This window comes from Helianthus annuus, chromosome 11 (genome assembly GCF_002127325.2).
Source record: "Helianthus annuus cultivar XRQ/B chromosome 11, HanXRQr2.0-SUNRISE, whole genome shotgun sequence".
Lineage (NCBI taxonomy): Eukaryota > Viridiplantae > Streptophyta > Magnoliopsida > Asterales > Asteraceae > Helianthus > Helianthus annuus.
The window spans coordinates 104303815-104323772 of record NC_035443.2 but is presented as its reverse complement, the minus strand read 5'-3'; the positions used below and the strand labels follow the sequence as shown (position 1 = coordinate 104323772).

The window sequence follows — 19958 nt, the reverse complement described above, 5'->3', positions numbered from 1 at the left end:
GTCCGTACTAGTTCGTCAGTCAGAGTATTGGCTAAATCCACCGCATCATCAATCGTGCGAGGTTTCGCAGCCTTGACGATGTTACGGATTTCAGAAATCAATCCCCAAATATATCGAGAAATAAGTACTGGCTCTGGCGAAGCCAGGGTTGGTACTACTCGAGCATATTCGAAGAATGTCGTAGTATACTTTCGACAATCTACATCCACCATTCGGTGGGTTAAAAACTTGTTTGTCATTTGTTCCTTTTCATATTCGGGACAGAATTTTCTTTCTACCAAGCTCTTAAATTCTTCCCAGTTCATAGCATACGCCATCCTTCTTCCTTTTGATTGTAACACCGTATTCCACCATTCTAGCGCTCCTTCTTTGAAAAGATTTGACGCGTACATGACCTGATCATCCTGAGCACATTTACTTATGGCAATTACTGCCTCAGTTTTCTCTAACCAACGTAGTGCCGCAGTCGCTCCTTCGTTGCCTGCAAACTCAGATGGTTTACAAGCAAGAAATTCCTTGTAAGTGCAACCAGGCGTTGCAACTTTCATTTTCTTAGGGAGCGGCGCTGGTTGTGGTTCATGATTAACATGATCATTGCCTCTGTTTACGCTATTACTGAAGTTATCTTCAGAAATACGTTTGCTAGGAACGGGTTGTTGTGGTTCTATTGGATTTTTAACAGCAGCAACGATTGCTGGAATAGCGTTGGCTATCCCTTGAGCTATCATGGTTGGAATAGTGTTGGCTATCCCTTGAGCAACGATATTTTCTATATCCTGCCTAGTCATATATTGATCCCCCGGTTGTTGCTCAGAATCATTAACTGGTTCATTATTAGCGTTTTCCATTCGATAACTAATTTATAGATAAATAATTAGTATACAAGAAATAATCCAATATCACACTTAATTGCACATAATCACGTATACGAACAAAATTTGTAAATTTTCTAAAATTTCATGCTTCTATATACAATCGTTTTATTGTTTATCTTACATATACTGATTTTATTATTACTATTACACAATAACAGTTTCATAAATCCCCTATTCTTTTTGTCAACGATATTCTAGTAACTGTGTTCCCTCGTATCGTAGTTCCAGGAGATCTGTCCTCCCAATCTCTTGGATCCTATTCCCAGTATCCATTAGTTCTTCACCAAAGCGAAGTTCAGCCTTATTCTTATTACTCATTGGTGGATTTGGTAAAGGTTCTAGATGGAACTTGAGGAAAAAGCTTATAGGGATGGTTTTGTAACTGTATTTCATTAATTAACCATTCGTTTATTTGCGAGTGGTTTGAAGGGTTTGGAATAGATGGTTCTAAGTTCATTGGTAGTTGTGTTTCGGGAGAGCGATTAAAAATATTTTCATTAACAGGCTTAATAGTATTATGGCTTGCCATTATAGAATCTAACTCTTCCTGAGATGGTAACTTTTCAATTTGCCTAGAACTTTCCCCAATTTCTATTTCCTTGGGCTTGGGTTTCTCTAGAGGTAAAGCATCGAATTCTATAGGTTCTTCTATATCTAGTATATACCTATTGAAATCTCTGGAAACTTCTACTCTTACTGGATAGAGATTTAAATTCTGAAGGGCCTCAGACAAGTTACTCATGCTGTTTAACAAAAATAGACATAGTCAGAATTTATAGAATTTATAGAAAACTTTTTAAATATTAGTTCCTACTGGGTACTATTGAAATTTACATCATACAAGGTTTTATTTGAAAATTTTATGATTTTCTTGATAAGACTTCTAGATTGTAGATAATAAAGGTACTAATACTTGAGTCAAATTATTTAAGAATTTGCATGACTTACTACATTGACTAGCATATAAAGATCTGCTCATACTGTACACAATTAGTCAGATAAATAAACAAATAATCACAAAATAGCAATTAATGGAAATTAAGTATTTTCTAAATACTTAATTGGCTTAAATCAGTGGCTTGAGAAGTGGCTCTGATACCACCTTATTTCTGTCACGGCCCCCGACCCGGTTTGACCCGTTTCAGGAGCCGCGGAACAGAAATCCCGCGGTATTTTAATTTAGGCGACAGCGGAAGTCTTTTAAAACAGGATCTTTAGTATTAAAACTGCTCATTACATAAATTAGGGATAAAACCCAGTAATTTACAATAATGTGATTTCCATGGAAATCTTTATTTTTAAAACATGTTCCTTTATTTATTTACACTGAGCCACTTTTCTAAGCTGGTAGTGCTTCCTGGCACTTTTCTTTGCTCACAACAGATTACCTGAAACATGTTTGAAAAAGGTTTTGTCAGCGGGGAAATACTGAGTGAGTTCATTCAGTTTTTTAGGAAATGACCCATAGTTATAAATTACAGCATAAGAGCGATTACAATGGTTCATATCTTATTTTTATCTGGCGTTCTGTCACAATGGTGACAAGTCACAATGGTGACGATGGTCATACCACTATTAGGTTAATGAACTCTAATAGTGACGTTTCTCCCTAGTAAGTCAATGAACCTAACTGGGAGAAATAGTAATGTGCACAATACCCCACTAACCAATAAATCAAGATATCCACGACTTAGTCCCTGTAATTATAACACTTTGAAAATAATTTGGAGTATTGTAAAACAGTTGATAAAAAGAAGAATGACTCACATTGCAGATTTAACGAGCAGTGTATAAGCCTACTGATTAGCCTTGATTATTTCTAATTTAACAATAATGCACACAAAACAGGATTAGTGATCAATACAGCAGTTACGATAATTTCCCGAGATCAAATACTCGCAATGAATGACCAAGTGCAATACTTCAACTCATTTATCAAAATGACAAACGACAAAGTATAGTACTTCAACTCATTATCGAATTATCGACAACGACAAAGTACAATGCTTCAACTCATTTATCGGATTACCGACAAACGATAAAGCATAGCCCAATGTGGGCGGCACTTAGACATTCTTTGAATGTATTGATTCCGGAAACTGAATCGTAATAGCGATCGAGTAATTACCCTGTTATTGCGGCAGAATTTCGAGATTATGTGGGTTTTTGTAGTATTTTGACGATATCTGGGTGTACAAATTGAATTTTACCGTCGAACCAACGCAGGAAATCAAGTGCCAAACTCCTCTATTTATACTGGAAATTTGACACCGTCGCGTAGCGCGAGGGGGTACCCCTATAGGCGTCGCGCTACGCGAGTGACCACCCTACTTTCATAGAGTAGCCCTTCGTGCATGTAGGCTTGCTGTGTTGTCAGTTTCCTAAAATTCGATTTTTACAGATAATTATGAAGATAATCGTTGGCTAGGGTTTATCCCCCTCTGAGTTTTAGGGGCCCTGATCCTGATTCTGAAAATTCTGAAAATTTTAGGGTTTGTGTAGAATCACTTGGGTTTCTCAATTAGGGTTTCCTTAATAGATAATTACCATCCTAATTAGGGATTTTAGTGACAGTTGTTACATAATCAGAAATGATTTTATCAAATTTTGGGAAAATGAGTTGGCACGTCGGTAAGCGGTGCGGACCATGACAACATTGACGAGTTTCATATTGAAACGATCACGTGTGAGGTGATATTTGAGTTCAACGTGTCAGGCCAAAGAGTGCTGTACGAGATGATAATAATTCATAAAGCAGCTTAAATATCGACAAGTATAGGAGATATTAGAAATTCAAAACCGTATACTGCAACTGTTTCATGCATTGCAAGGAATCTGAGTGCTCTCCCAAACTGGATATCCACCCGGTGTGGATTTCGAAGTCGATTTTTGTAGCTACTGAGAAATCTCTTGACAACAACAAGATTATAAACCTTTGGGTCCGGCTGGTCTACCACATTGCACCAGCGAAGGTCTTTGTCTTTCTCTTGAGAAGTAGTGTGCGGTTGTTCAATCCACGCCAAGGCAACCGCACACCCGGTTGGTTTGTTCAACAAACACATTTTCTTCAATCACACCGCGAAGAAATGTACACTGCACGTTCATCTTGTTGATTGTGAACTTCAGACGTGCTGCAGGTGCGTACATTTTGATTTGAATCTATCCTGGGGACCCGATCAAAGCTTTTAACAATCACACTTTGGTATGATTTTCATTTTGTCGAAGTTATCACTTTCTTTCAACAGACAACTCTGTTTCCCCTTTCTTTTTCTCTCCATCAAAGGCAACAATTTCTTATGTCGCCTATCTTGTGCAAGGACGCTCCACTATCAACAATCTTATGACGATCGAAAGTTCCTCCTGGAACATCCTACACACTCACTCAGAGATTAGTTGGAGAGGGGGACCCAAGCCTTCACAGACTTAGGTTGCCCCTGAGAATCAAGAAATGTAATTTCAATTTCTTGAAGGTCCTTAAATTGCATGGCTCCCCCTGAATCCTCACCTGTTTTCGGTTTCCAAGTTTGTTTTTGTTTACCAGATTGAGTTCTATGTACAATTTCTGGTTTTAATGGTTGTGACAAACTAGGTTTCCTTTTAACAGATTTTTCTTCAGGTTTTAAGGCCTTTTCTATTTTCTTAACATTTTGACGTCGTTGTTTCGTTTCTTGTTCTTTAATGGCACGTTTGTCATTTTTGGGTGAAACAGGACGACGTTGTGAGTGACCTTGTTCAGAGGGGGTTCTTTCAACAAAATTTGGTTTGGGCGAGTTTGTGCAGTTTTGAATGATGTGCCCAAACTTCCCACATTTGAAACAAGTTCTCCTTTCAACAAACTTAGGAGAATCTGATCGACGACCTGACGTAGAAGTTGTAGACCCAGAGGTACTAGCTTCACACCCGTTTGTGAGTTGGGTGTAATTGTTATCACTGTTACGTTTCAAAATGTTGACTTTTTTTACAAAATCGGTATTTGATTTATTTTCAAAAGTCTCCCCTTTATCAGTACCTTTGGAGGCCACAAACTTAACGTCTTTTGCTTTCTTCTTGTAACGAGCTCCTTTTGAATCAAATTTTGATTTAGAAACGTTAGGCCTTTGAGCTTGTTGAACTGGTTGTTTGCCCTTAGCAGCAATAGGTTGTTGCTTTGTCGGTGATTTTTAGTTTCCAAATTGTTTTCTAATTTCTAATTTTGGAACAGGATCACATTGTGTTACCACAACTCCGGGAATGGTCTTTCCCAAAAATTAATTCGTGTTGTCCTCAAAAACTTTATCAATCAAAGATGGATTGACAATTTTAATTGGAAAATCATTGTCCGAATAAATTTTACTATCACCGACTAAAGTGTACAACAAGGTATTGCTCTTAACAGCAGACACACATTCCTTGTCATTCTTGACATCTTTGACAGGATCTATCACTTGCTTGGTAACAGGTTGCACGGCAGGAGTAGGAGGATCACAAAGAATATGATTCTCAATTGGAATTTCTACTCCTTTCGTCTCATCAAGTGATTCATCCTGGTCACTTACATCTGATTCATCATCTGAAGAATCATAGTCCTCAATGGTTGGAGGACTTTGATTTGAAGCACATGATGACTTTTCTTTGTTATCAGATGAACCCTAGGCCAGTAGTAACTTCCTCATAATCAAGAGGCACATTGGGTTCATACCGAGGCATATCCTCTTCATCGGGCATTTTGGCATAGTTGTGTCTCAAAGGAGGTGGACACGCCTTATACCCTACGCCTTTTATTTTCCCTTTTTGCTGTTGAACGTCAACGATGTGATCAAGCACAAATCGGGAGTTAGAATAACTCTCCAATTTTAGCTTGATTGCATCATGCTCGCAATTGGCAATGGCTAACTCCTTTTTGGTTTCCTCAATGATGTTAATGTAATCGTTAATGCTAACTTGTTTATGATAAACAACTTTGTTCACTTCGAAAACACTTTTCTTTAAGGTTTCAATTACAGATTTAAATTCCTTTTCGTTTCTAACTAAAGCCATATTTGCCTCTTTGCACTTAGACAGTTCAATAACCAACTTTGATTATGACTATGAACCATTTCCGATTCACGTTTCAAATCAGCACATTTAAGTTTCATATCAGCACAATCACTACATATGCTAGGAGTTTCAGATTTTACCTGACTTGTAGAAGTTGTGACATTAGCCATAAAGGCAGTCTGAGAAGAGAAAGATCCATCTTCAGTGAGAATCTTCTCCATTTCTTTTGATGTAGCATCAGCTTTCTTGATCAAGTCAGATTTCTTGTTAGCATCATTCGACAAATTATCAGCTTCAGAATCCATTCCCTCCTTCACGTCCGATTCTGAACTGTAATCACTCACACCTGAACCATCTTCATCAATACTGCCACTATATCCTGAACTATCATCATTTCCTGAAGATTCACCATCATCATTGACATTCTTGACAATTTCAGCACAAAACGCAGTTCTTGTTTGATCACCGTTTCCCAACTGTATGGCCGGACCACAATCGACACTTGGATCGAATTGAGGTTGTGTTGTGGAAACTTGAGGTTGAGGTTGGGGTTTAGATTGCGAAAGATAAGCACTTTGATTGAACTGTGGAAACGGAGATGAGCTTGTATTTGATACAAATGCCGTTTGAAGCTTCGGTTGCTGAGCTGAACTGGAACTAGCTAACTGGTTAAAACCTGCAAGATACATTTCGGTGTTTTGAGTAGGTGCAATCCTTTTAGCTTTCTGAATTTCCTCTTCGTTCTTGTGCTCCAACTTCTGAATGAATTCATAGATATTAATATTGACAGCATCTAGAACGCCCGTATGCTTTAAAAGCTCAATGAATGGGCTCCACTTTGGAGGTAGAGCATCAGCAAACCGTGCTACCATTTCCTGTTGAGATGCAAGAACACCAAAATAATACATTTCACTCATCAAATGATAATAACGAGTAGTTATATCATTTAGGGTTTCATTCTCTAAGAAATGAAATGATTCGAATTTCTTTTTCAACAGATCATGACGTGTCTTTCTAATAGATGCATTTCCTTCTCCTCTCACTACCAAAAGATTCTGTACGTTTTGATTTTGATTCGACACCAAGGCCCATTGACTTGCACTTATTGACTGTTGTTGTCGAGGTATGGTACTCGCTAAATATTCGGCCATCGAAGTCGGTTTTTGAACTAGTTGTGAGTCCGTACTCCAATCACATGGACTTGTACGACTCATGATTGATGTATAGAAGTGAAAAATCTGGTCACACACTTGAAAACGACAGTTAAATTAGTTTTGCAAAGCCTCTGTTAAAAACTTTAACAAGTTTCGACGAAACCTAAATTTTTGATGAAACCATGATATTTAGAAGCGTGATTCAACTAAACTTCAGAACACCCGACCCCACTTTGCAACTCACGAAATAGAAATGGGTCCACTAAAAATTTACCAAGTCTGATTTACTAATAAAAAGATGGAATACCAAGCCTTTCATGAATTAAGGCCCAATGTTGATTTTGAGACCCATGAGTGATCAGGTCCAAATGCGAGTTAAGCCCATTTGATAATCCATCTTGATAATCAGAGTTAAGCCCATTTGATAATACATTTGAAAATCCATCTTTTCTAGAATATTCTGTGATACACAAAGAACCAAACAAGACAAATTTGATAATCAGCCACTTTCACCTTTTTCAATACACAACCTCAAAAGTCAACATCCCTTCAATATTCCAGCCGACAACAAACATCTATTTTCAACTTCTTTAATATCTTCTTCTTTACGATACACAACCAGCAGAACCAAATCCCTTTATGCGATACCCACCAAACATCCAACAAATTTCCTTCTTTCTTCGATTAAAAGTCTCAAACCCAAAAAAAAGAAAACCAGCCGACAACCTATCTATGTCTTCTTCATTCTTTGCGATATTTGATGAACGACAAAACCGAATGATATGTGTGCGACGAAACTGATTTGAATTTTGTTGAACGACGAAACCGAATGAAAAGTATGATCAACGACGAAAGTGATTGATGATGAATTGAGTTCGATGAAACAACTCACAATGCGACGAAACAGGTAAGATGATGGTGTTCGACGAAAGTGAATTAAGAAATGATCTCCACAAAACAGAATGGATGAAACCTGGACGAAACTCCGCTGAATTGATCACTGTTGACCATTGACGAAACAGATTTGTATGTGTGTTGCGACGAAACAAATTTAGTGAACCATATCGACGAAACTGAATGAAGTGTTAATGGCGACGAAACAGATTTTGATTTAATCAGCGACGAAACTGTTTAGGGACTTTGATATTGACGAAACAGATGTTCAGATGATGAACGACGAAACTGGAGTTGATATATTAATCGACGAAATTGATTTGTATGAGAGGATCGACGAAACAGTTGTTTGTGTGATTTAAATAATGCACAGCCGAAATAGTTGACTGGTGACTACTAATGTTGCCTGATCTCGAATGACGAAACAGGTTTGTTATACCTTGAATGACGAAACTGAATTTTGTTTTAGATAAGATTTGAAAGTTGGTGAGATATTTCAAACAAGCCTTATCCTTTCTGACAATAGTACATCGATTTTCAACTCTACACCATGCTTATCACACCAAACAAAGCATGGTTTGAAATATTTTAATTGAATTTCTTTTTCCACTTTAATTTAAAGTCACCAACAACTTACACAGTAAGTTAACAAGAGATAAAAAAGTGGAAAGTATGAAAAACAACTTGAATATAAGATGAACTCTATGAAGATTTGAAGATTCCGGTCATCGAACAATTTTCCGAAACCCGAAAATGCACAAAACTTTTATTAAAACCCCGGTGTATCACAAGAACAATCAATTTAACAAAGTTTTTGAAAAAACTTTTGGCAAAATAACAAGGTTTTCACTGATTTTAGCCACTTTTTCAGAAAATATATGAATTTTTCAAGAACAACTCGATAAAAACCGAAACTTGTTTGGTTTTAAACAAGGATTAGAGCCAAAGCTCTGATACCAATTGTAGGTCCCGTTTTTCCGGTGGATCGATAACGAAAACCTATCCTTGTTTATCAAGAACACGGTAACGGGTGCGGAATCCCCGTGACGGTGCAAACCAAACAAAGTGTAAAAAGAACACGCGTAACCAAAAGATTCAATATCTATTGATTATGGAGGAGTACAAACACAAACATATACAAACAATGTTTTAACGGACTCTCACTAAGTCTCTCTGTGCTCATCAGTTTCACACAGAAACTGAGAGGAGTATTTATACTAGTTAGACACAGACTATGACGAAACGCATAGAGGACACGACGAAACAATAAAGTCGACGAAACACGACATACATATTAAACTTATCCTTTGTTTCGTCGATTGTATTTTTGGCCCGGATGAAGTTTCCCAACATCAAAGCCCAATGACGACGAATCACATGCACGTAATGAATCTGTATTCATCAATTTGTAAAGTTTAGTCATCCTAGTGACATCATCATGACATCATCATGACATCATCATGATGATGTCATGATGATGTGTCATCAGGAATTGGTTCGCGGCTATCCGTGCTTCGCGTGTCGAACTCTGGGGCGCACGACGGAGGAATGTCGTGACGTCGGGCTTGAGCCGGACCTAACCGTGTCGAAACCAAGTCAAACCGAGCCGAGTCGAACCGAGCCGAGTCGCGTCTACACAAGGTGTATCAACAGGCTAACCTTTCCACGAAAGGCGAGCTCAACCGAAGCCACTTCTATTTGATTATTACGGCCCAACAAAACACGTTTAACAAATGTGGAGAACTTGGGCAACGTATGAAAATCTTTAGTTGAGAAATTGAGACAGGGCATCGAAGTCCAGATATACCTCCATCTGGATGACAAAACACTGGTTTCTACAGCCAGCTTGATGCCAACAAAAGAGAGGATTTTATGAATAAGATCATCCGGCAAGCTGCTTAGCCGATCTCCTTCTACATTCACCCTCTTTCTATCACCCATATCTCTTCCCACTCTATCTTGATACAAAGCACTGGTTTCAATAAGGTATACTGGTATTGATTGCTAAACCAATATCAATATCATCATCTCATGCTCTCTCTAATTTTGATTCCAAAAGCTGCAATTTACAGTGGTGAAACAAATGTTGAAAAATCAACTATACTTTAAAGTTTTCGATATTAGATAATTATTAACCAACAGTTTTGGAAAAAAAAAACAACTACCGATGTATATTTTGCATAAAGTCCTGTAGTTTATGTTCACATAAGAGTCCAATATCACCTTGCAAAAATAATTAAAAAATTAAAAAATAAAATTACTAGCGGAAACTCAACCTAATAACAAAAATCACTTCAAACTTTCAACAGTCAACATATGGTAATTTGTTAAACAAGAAACCAGCGGTTCGAAAATTAAAATGAAGATAAAGAGATGATATGCTTATGTTCGGCTAGGGTTTCATGCCGTCATGCAGAAAAGTTACGTTTTTCTTCGAAGAAGATGAAACCTTTGGAAGTTTAAGGATCTTTCCTTTTAAAACTACACATTTATTAGTATTGCAAGATTTCAGCGTGAGAGAACGAATAGGGATTGTGACCATGGATGGGAATGGGCCGGGTTCGGGCCAGGTATTACTAATCACTAATCTCGTAGCCATCTCTGATAGTAAATCATGTTCCACACCTGGCCTAATCTTTGTTGGGTATTTGTGAGGTAATTACTCATCAGGTCTCGGGCATACCGCAGGTATCGGGTATACCCGTTAGTTTGCTATTAGATATGGGTACGAGATTAGTGAGGTGCGATAGTTGTGGGTTAAACATGTAATTATTAAAGTTGAGGGTTAAACATGTAATTATTAAAGTTGAGAGGCTAAAGTTGTTTATTATTAAAGTTGAGGTGCGATAGTTGTTTTAGTTAAGGGGCTACGCATGTCATTATTAAAGTTGAGGGGCTGAAGTTGTTTATTTTTTAAGTTGAGGGGCTAAAGTTGTTTGATGTAGTTAAGGGCCTAAATATGTCATTATTAAAGTTAAGGGGCTAAATATGTCATTATTAAAGTTGAGGGGCTAAGCATGTTATTATTAAAGTTGAGGGGTTAAAGTTGTTTATTATTAAAGTTGAAGGGCTAAATTTGTTTTGATTAAAGGTTTAAACATGTCATTTTCGAAAATTGAGGAGTTAAACATATCATTATTAAATTTGAGAGCTAAATTTGTTTATTATTAAAGTTGACGGGCTAAAAATGTTTGATGTTGACAAAATAGCATATTTATAGTATAATATGACAGACATATCAACTTTTTATGCTTTTTGATACGGAATGTGACAAACGTTCGATAAAAATAAATATGTGTGTTATTTATCAATAAAAAACGTTATATCCATTAACTCAAATACCATTTATCAACATAATTCTAATTATACACGTTTGTTCAACATATCAGTTAACTCACACACCTTAAAAGGTTTGAGGTCTTTTATTGTGGGATGTAGGCTAGAGACAAATAAGACACCATATTGGGTGTCACATCCTCCTATAACGACTATATCTTATAGGAGAGATATTTAGACAATACGGAGTGGTGGTGTGGAGATGGGAGAGCAAGCCTCTCCACGCCCACCACACCGCTCCTTCCATCATCTTATGGTATGTTGCCCCAACACCTTTAAAAATAAAAAATAAAATGTTTTTTCTTTCAAACATTTAATAATGATGTCGTTGCCAACAACTAATTTAAAAAAACATATTATTTTATTTACTCTATAAAATTATCCACACTATCACAATCATCTTCACATTACTCCACTTCTCTCTCAATCTTTTATAAAATTCTTCAAATTTTATATAAAATAAAAAATGAACCCACACAACCATTCTTTCGATCCAAACAAACCTTTTTTTCGAGTTGAAACCCGACTACCCCACAAAATTAGGCATGTAAACGAATCAAATGTTCATGAACAACTCCTGAACTTATCCGGTGGGAAGTTCGTTTATTAAATAAACAAACAAAAATGAACAAAATTATTTGTTCACTTAGTTAAACTAAAAAACATGAACACACATGTTGTTCGTTCATTTATGTTCATATGTCCGTTTATGTTCGTTCATCTATATCTATCTTTATTCCTTTATGTCCGTTAATATTTTAACAATTACATATAGGGTTATAGTTATATAAATATAAGGGTAAATTACTTTTTGAGTCCCAGTGTTTTAGTGGTTTTAACCATTTAAGTCCAAAATCAAAATGTTTAACGCCCTGAGTCCCTATAGCCACTTTTCTTAACCATCTGAGTCCAAATTTCTAACACTGTTAGAATTTTTTGGTTAAGTATTATTAAATGATCAAAATACCCTTATAGTTAAAAAATAAATTAAAATCATTTCTTTCTATTTCTTCATTATCTCTCTCTTTCACTCTGTAAATTAAAACATTGCCGAAAACACCACCAACATTAAAACCCCAACACTTCAAGGACAGTTAATATGCACGCTAGCCTCGCTCTAAACTTGAGAAGCACGTTTGACCTTTCCTTCATTTCCTCTACATTAATATTCTTAAATGTCCTCTTGCACCAGTCTTTGACAACCACTTCATCGAGCAACAAAGGGACAACCGGGTCGCTAGAAACAGCACTTTCATCCATACAAACATCTGTAATATCTAGTGACAAACCGTTGAGAAAAAACAGAAAAGATAAGGAGATTTTACCAACTTTTACTGACAAAAAAGTTATATGTTTGGCGAAAAGGATACAATGGCAGATTAGAGATAACAAACTGTTCTCCAACGCAACATCGAAAAACAAATACGACCGTTACCTGTCATCATATCTCTTTGAATAAGACCAGCTTCAATGCACTTATGCACTCATAATACAGGCCAAGCGAGAGCCTGTTACCGGTTTTCGGTATGCAAACTCTGCAGATCGGGCAAACATCACTACGCTGACAGTGACTACACTCTTCACATAAAGACATGGCCACACGAATTCAACACACTTTGAACACTACATCCACAGCTTCTTAAGTCCCGTGTAGCCCTGCAATCCTCAACTTTAGCCACCATACAATTTTCATATCAATAGTTGCTAAGTGCTCCAATGCTTCCTGTAATCAAAGACACTAGCAACATTAATTTCCAAAACATGACTATCTCAACGACATTACGGTACGCAAATTAAAGTAAAAATACATAGTTTTAGACTTATTAATAGGCTAAACTTCAGCCACCATACAATTTTCACTTTCACCCCCTCCATCAAACAAACCACTCTCCACCAATTCATCTTCTCCATTTCCACAACTCTGAACCTCAAACCCGTCAATTCGCCTATTCGCCGACTTACCACCACCCCGTCCCTTGCGATTGAACACGAAGGGAGACGAGGATGCAGGATAATCCAAGATTGGAGTGGGTTCAGGTGTGGTGTAGGGAGCAGGTGATATGTATATGTGATTCAACCTCTTTGTTGGTTTCAATTGCTCATCTTCTTCTTTATCGTGTCCGTGATTTGTGGGTTTCAAAGTTGATGAAGAATCTTTGGTGGGTATACGATGTTCGAGTAGATTTTGTAACGCAATTGTGGTGAACGTCAGCATACCTGGATGGTGATTGTAATTGTTGGTTTTCCGAGATGAAATGGGGAAGGCGGAACGCTAGTTTTTGGGAGAGAGATAAGGAAGAAAGAGAGAGACGAGGAACAGAGAGAAATCAGTATCTATATATTAATCCCCGACCGCGTTGCGAGGCGATAGCCGAATAATTCTTAACCAATTAAAAAACAGTATCATAGTTTTGCTAGAAATAAAAAGTAAAAAGAGTGTTAGGCAGCTCTTTGACACGATTTTTAGTTGAGGGCAAAGTCATATTTTTATTTTTACTTAGGGGAAAATCAAAATTTTTTTTCCGAGGGTAAAATCCTAATTTTTAGGTAGGGGAAAACCATATTTTTATATTGCACTGGGAGCAAAAACGTAATTTTGAATTGAGGGTGATATCGTAATTTTGAATCGAGGGGAAATTCGTAAATTTTAGCCGGGGGCAAAAGCATAAATTTATTTTGAACTGTGGGCAAATACGCAATTTTAAACTGTGGGCAAAACCGTAATTTTAAAGTAGGTATAAAATAATAAACTGTCGTAATTTTGAGCCGGGGGAAAAATAAAATTTTATTTTGAACTTGGGCGAAAACGTAATTTTGGCTGAGGGTAAAAGCGTAATTTTTTACCGAGAGCGAAATCATATTTTTTAGCTCGGGGCAAAAGGGTAAGCGTATTCTGAAGTTGAGGCAAAACCAATTTTTTTAACTGTGGGCAAAAACGTAATTTTAAAGTGGATATATAATAATAAACTGGTTGGTCCAATGGGTATTGCTCGCCGCCCATTTGAACCAATGACAGAGAAACACTATTCCAGGACAAAAACGTAATTTTAAAGTGTGTATAAAATAATAAACTGGTTGGTCTAATAGGGGAGAGGCGGCCGCCCATTTGAACCAATGATACTCATGGTTGCAAAAGTCGCTAGGCGCTCCCTAGTCGGATTCGGGAGTACTCGGGAGGTACTCGGGAGTATTCGGGAGTACTCGGGGAGTAATTGGCCTGGGAGAAGAGTACTCGTGCCTCGGCAACCTACCTTGTAGCGAGTACTCGGGGAGTACTCGGAGCCTAGTCGGGACTTTTACAACCATGATGATACTATTCCCTGTAATATAGTTTCATTGCTTGCTTCTGTTGATTCTTTCCTTTAATTATTAGGATGTTACTGTTCAAATCGTTCAAGAATTAATATATAGGAGAATAATAATAATAATAATAATAATAATAATAATAATAATAATAATAATAAATTTCAAGAATTGTCCTTTATCTTTATACTCATTTTCAGGCGTTGTCCTTTATGTTTAAAATTGACGAGTTTTGTCCTTTATGTTTTCATATCATACACGTTTTGTCCTTTAGGCCTAACCCAGTTAGTTTTTTCAGTTAAATTTGGTCATGTGCTTTGCATATGAGGGCATTTTTGTCATTTCAAAGGTTGCAAAAGCTTTGTGCTGTAAATCTGTCGTTAAACTTACCTTTGAATTGAGAAAAATGCCTTCATGTGCAAAACATATGACCAAATTTAACTGAAAAAAACTAACTGGGTTAGGCCTAAAGGACAAAACGTGTATGATATGAAAACATAAAGGACAAAACTCGTCAATTTTGAACATAAAGGACAGCGCCTGAAATTAGGTATAAAGATAAAGGACAATCCTTAAAATTCACTCTAATAATAATAATATAATATAGGGGCATTTTAGTCTTTTAATGAAAAAGTAACAGAAAATTCAAATGGAATTAGAAATTTGGACTCAAATGGTTACGAAAAATGGCTATAGAGACTCAGGGCGTTAAACATTTTAATTTTAGACTCAAGTGATTAAAACCCCTAAAACACAGGGACTCAAAGAGTAATTTACCCTAAATATAAACATATTTAACTACTTATATAAATATAATTATAATAATTGGGCTTTCCAGTAACAAAAATTGACTTTCGAATATAACTTGTCGCAATTAATCAATAATTTATATAAAAAACTACTTTATGTCTGTTTATGTTTGATCATTTATGTTGTTTTAAGTTTGTTTATTTTTCGTTTATGTTTAGTCTTAAATGAACAAACATAAATGAGCTCAAATATGTTCATTTGAATAAGGAACGAACACGAACAAAAAAATGTATTGGATTATATATTCGTGTTTGTAGGATCGTGTTCTGACCCGAATGAGTCGTTCAGAGGCGTTCAACTACGTTTCAGGTGCGGAATAACAAGAAACGGAGGTAGAGACAGCTTGCAATTCACTTAATCTACTGTTTGTATTGATTTATCAACGTTTACAGCTCGATCTTCACACCGGCAGAACTTCGGCGTGGAATACAATGAATGGATTGATCCTGATTCGCTTGAAGTGACAGCTATATATAGGCCATGGAGGTTCACTTGTATGACATATGTACAAATGAGCGAACCTCATATGTTCATATAAGCGGACCTCCAGTCTATGTCCCTATAAGCGAACCTAACACACAAAACACATACAATCTTCAGTTTTCTCGTAAAACACGCCCTAATCTATACAATACAATTTATGACTCGATCCAAGACGAAATCAACAGATGTAGTGCACCAACAAACTCCCCCTCAGATGTTGATGGAGTTGTTCATCGAGTCACGACAATGTTGTGTCTTCACATCTTCAGTCTTGATCAGTCTCTGGGCTTTTCTCTCTCTATATTCATCAATTCTCTTGATCAGATCTCTTGATTCCTTAAGTTTGATAGTACCAGAATCGAAATCTGGCTAAAATTACAATCAGAAATCTTCAGACTCCTCACGATTTACTGGCATTCCTTTTGATCTTCAGCAACATCTGATACAAGATCGTCGTCTGACTTTCACAGGATCAAGATTGATTTCCAGGATCAAAACATGGCTTTCTTCAATCAGAGATCTTTAGGAATCGAAACCTGGCACTCTATCTTCAGATCCAAAATTCGAAATCTGGCTATTCCTGCACATTCTTAACCCAAAAGTAAATTTTCTAAATTTAACACTATGTATGCACCAACAATCACTCTCTCTCAAATCCATGTGCACCAACTACAACTCTCCCTTAAATCATTCACATATGATGAACCACTTGTTGATTTAAAAAACTATATTTTGACAATTAGAAGCACTCCCCTTCACAACAATGTCATCATGTTTAGCACTCGGAATTTTGAAAATCTGCTTTTCAATACCAGTTGTCGAAAATCTTTTTGACTTTTTCAAAATTTATGCTAAAACACACATAAAATCTTTTTGGATTTTCTAAAAGAAAATAAATGCAGAAATGAACTATTTACAGACAATATTTTTGTGAGTTCGTGTAAGAGGATCATATCAGTTTATGAGACATGTCACTAACACCGTTAAGCTTGATTACATTTTCAGTTCTAAACAATTCAACTAGATTGTCAGTATATCGGTCCACTTAAATTCTCACACAAATTTCAATTGATCCGAGATACGAAGTTAATGTTTTAATGATTTGAACTTATCCGTGTGTCCCACTTCTTGAATATACTCCCGTATCCAGATCCCAATATTCAGTTTTACAGGTGAGTATACCACAGATGATATCTGTACTGGGGTTAGATGCGAGGGCCGTGAGAGCTCAGGTCGATACTTCCGTATACGCAGAGAGATGACGGCTTCGACTTTTCGGTGTGTCCCCTTTAGAGGATCTTTTTGATTTCAACAGCAGCGACTGTCAATTTTATTGTTTCATCAGCTTGTTGAGGGCGATGCTATGTTTCAAGCATTTGCGAAAAGCATTATCCGAGGACTAGGTCAGTACTTCCATACAGCAGAAGTCCCCGGATAATGATATCACTGAGCATAAAGACCTAGTATTTCAGAATAAGGGACCTTTCAAACAAGATTTCAGGGGTTACCTATATATTCAAGTTTGTTTTAACCCACAGAACAAGCAAGTTTAAATTTTATGTTTATATCTCGTCACAATTTACTAAACGTGTAAAAACCTACTGACATATCCGCAGTAAGATTGTTTATCACATTTTATCTTTCCAATTATTTAGAATGTTGTGACAGCCTACTGACGTACTATCATTTCCTCTTTTCACAACGAAACTCATTTTTGAATTTTATCATGTTTTTGGCTTTTTCAAATTTTCAATGTTTTTGGTTTTTCTGAAATTTTCTACTCCCCCTAAAATGCAAACACATTAAAGAAATTTGAAAACTACTAGACTCTTGACCCTTTTGAAAAATAAAAAGTAAAACAAACTGTACAGAAACTTGACAACTGACATCGAATCACATCAAATCACCATTCACTCGGCATAAACAATCTGAACTCCCCCTTTCAGCAAACCATTTTCTCATTTAGATCTCAAAACACTTAAGTTTGTTTTAATCAAAATGATTTTTCCGGAAAATGAGTTTGTTTTAACCACTTTTAAGTTTACCACTTGTGACGCATGGGGATATGGTTCATCATCTTGTTTATCAATCTCATATGTAGAGTAAATCAAGTACAACTTAATGTCCCTGATTTACCATTTGCAGTTCAGAAATCTCTGTATCACTTGTAAACATAATCTCTTCAAAGTATAACCAACAAATACCACTTGTAAGTAAACCCAAAGAATACCACTTGTAGGTTTTTCTGTAGGGATGAGACATCTACAATAACCTCTTTACCACTTGTAAGATAATTCAGAAAGATGCCGATTCCTGCTTCTCAATTACCAACCTGGAAGCTCCGGTGTAGTCCTTCAACCTGCAAACATCCAAATTTTATTTAAACATTTTTCAAACAAACTTTTAAACACTAGAATGATGCCGATTCCTGATCCACGATATAAACTAGGGATCTCCGGCATAGTCCTAAGACTTCAAGGAAAACAAACTTCCATCCAAGTCTTCTCAGACTTGATGGCTTTTAGTTCTTGCGCAGTGGGGTTGTATGTTGCCTTTTTAGTCGCATAAAAATCTTTAACCCCCTTTGCTTTCCCGTTTAACATTTTTCCAAAAATTTTCTTTACACTTCCATTGAAAGTTTTCTCGACATCAAATTCATTTTTCTCAGTGTAAAATTGTTTTGAGATATCAACTTTTCCAATTTTCTCTTTAACTTCTTCAAATTTCAATGATGGAAATTCTTCATTATTCACTGAAATTTTCTTCTCAACTTGTGACTCCTCTGGCTTTGTGGAACCAGATTCATCGCCGACATTCACATCATTCTTTTTAACAACCCACATTTGGTTGTCTTTTCCTTTCTTTTCATACAAATTCCTCTTCGAACATTCACCAACCTCATAAGTTGAGTTTTCAAAAACTTTAAGTTTTTCAGTTAGTGGTTCAACATCAACCACCTTTTCTTTAAGTTTCTTAGAAACTCCCTGTTTTTCTTTGGCAGTTTTCGAACAATTCCATGCAATGTGACCAGCTTCATTGCACTTGTAACAGGTTCGAGTCTCCCTTTGATAAAACACTTCAGTTCCATTATTCTTTCTTTCAGCAAGAAACTCTTGATTTGACTGTCTCCAGAATGGTTTCTTCTGTTCATCTTCTAAGCTTTCTCCTAACACAAATTCTGTTTTTGTTTTAGAATTTTTATCATTTTTATAATTTTCTGATGGAACAAATCCTAAACCTTTCTTTTTGTATCTACCATTTTGGTTAGGTTTCTTTTGAAAACCAGAACCAGAATTGTAACCTTTTTTCTTGTTTAATCGTTGTTGAACTCTTGAAGTATATTTTTTAGATTTTTCAAAATTTTTCAAAACTTTCAATTCAGGAATATTAATTTCAATTAGTTTGTAAGTTTTGCTAATCAATTCCGTTTTAATACTCATTATTGGAAATTCTTTGTTGTAATATAATTTGTCAGAACCATTCAAAGTATACACTACTTCGAATGTTTCATCTTTCAAATTCGCTTTTGATAACAAAAATTCTTTACTGTAAGACCGTTTAACCGACGAATTTTCCCTGTTGACTGACGGATTTGACTTTCCAGACTCAGACTTTGACTCGGATTCCTCATCAGTATCCAACACCTGATCGACCACCTTTTTGATTAACTCAGACTCATGATCAGTATCAGACGAGGTAAACGTGACATCAATGTTATCTGGTAAAACGTCAGTTGTGTCGGTTTTTAGCTTTATATTGACTGCTTTCTCAAGTTGCTCCTCGTTTGGTTTTCTAGGAGAGTACCCTTCCCAAATTGGAGGCGGACACTTGTTATAACTAACAGTCGGTTTCTTACCACAATCTTTCTTCTTCTTTGGCTTCTCATCTTGAAAAGCTTCCATACCTGCAACAGTTGGATAAATACGATCAATGAGATAATCCGAACTAGAATAACTTTGTACCAAACGTCTAATTCTCTCATTCTCAATCTTCTCAGTCTCCAACTCTTGCTTCCACTTAGCACTTTCTTCGATGTAAAAGTTGATAGCTTTCTGCTTTGTCATCATGACTGCATTCATCATCGTTA

The 19958-nt window shown here is 36.4% G+C and overlaps 1 long non-coding RNA gene across 2 annotated transcripts; it reads right to left on the bottom strand.

The window, feature by feature from the left end:
- Nucleotides 1–12230: 12230 nt before the first annotated feature.
- LOC110889611 lies at nt 12231–13708 on the bottom strand. 2 transcript variants are annotated; one of them, XR_002563743.2, is made up of 3 exons: nt 13127–13708; nt 12646–12998; nt 12231–12552 (listed from the first exon to the last, which is right to left on the bottom strand). It is a non-coding gene; the product is annotated as an uncharacterized LOC110889611 (long non-coding RNA). The 2 variants fall into 2 exon arrangements; XR_004872504.1 differs by having other exon boundaries at nt 12646–13708.
- Between the last annotated feature and the right edge of the window lie 6250 nt (nt 13709–19958).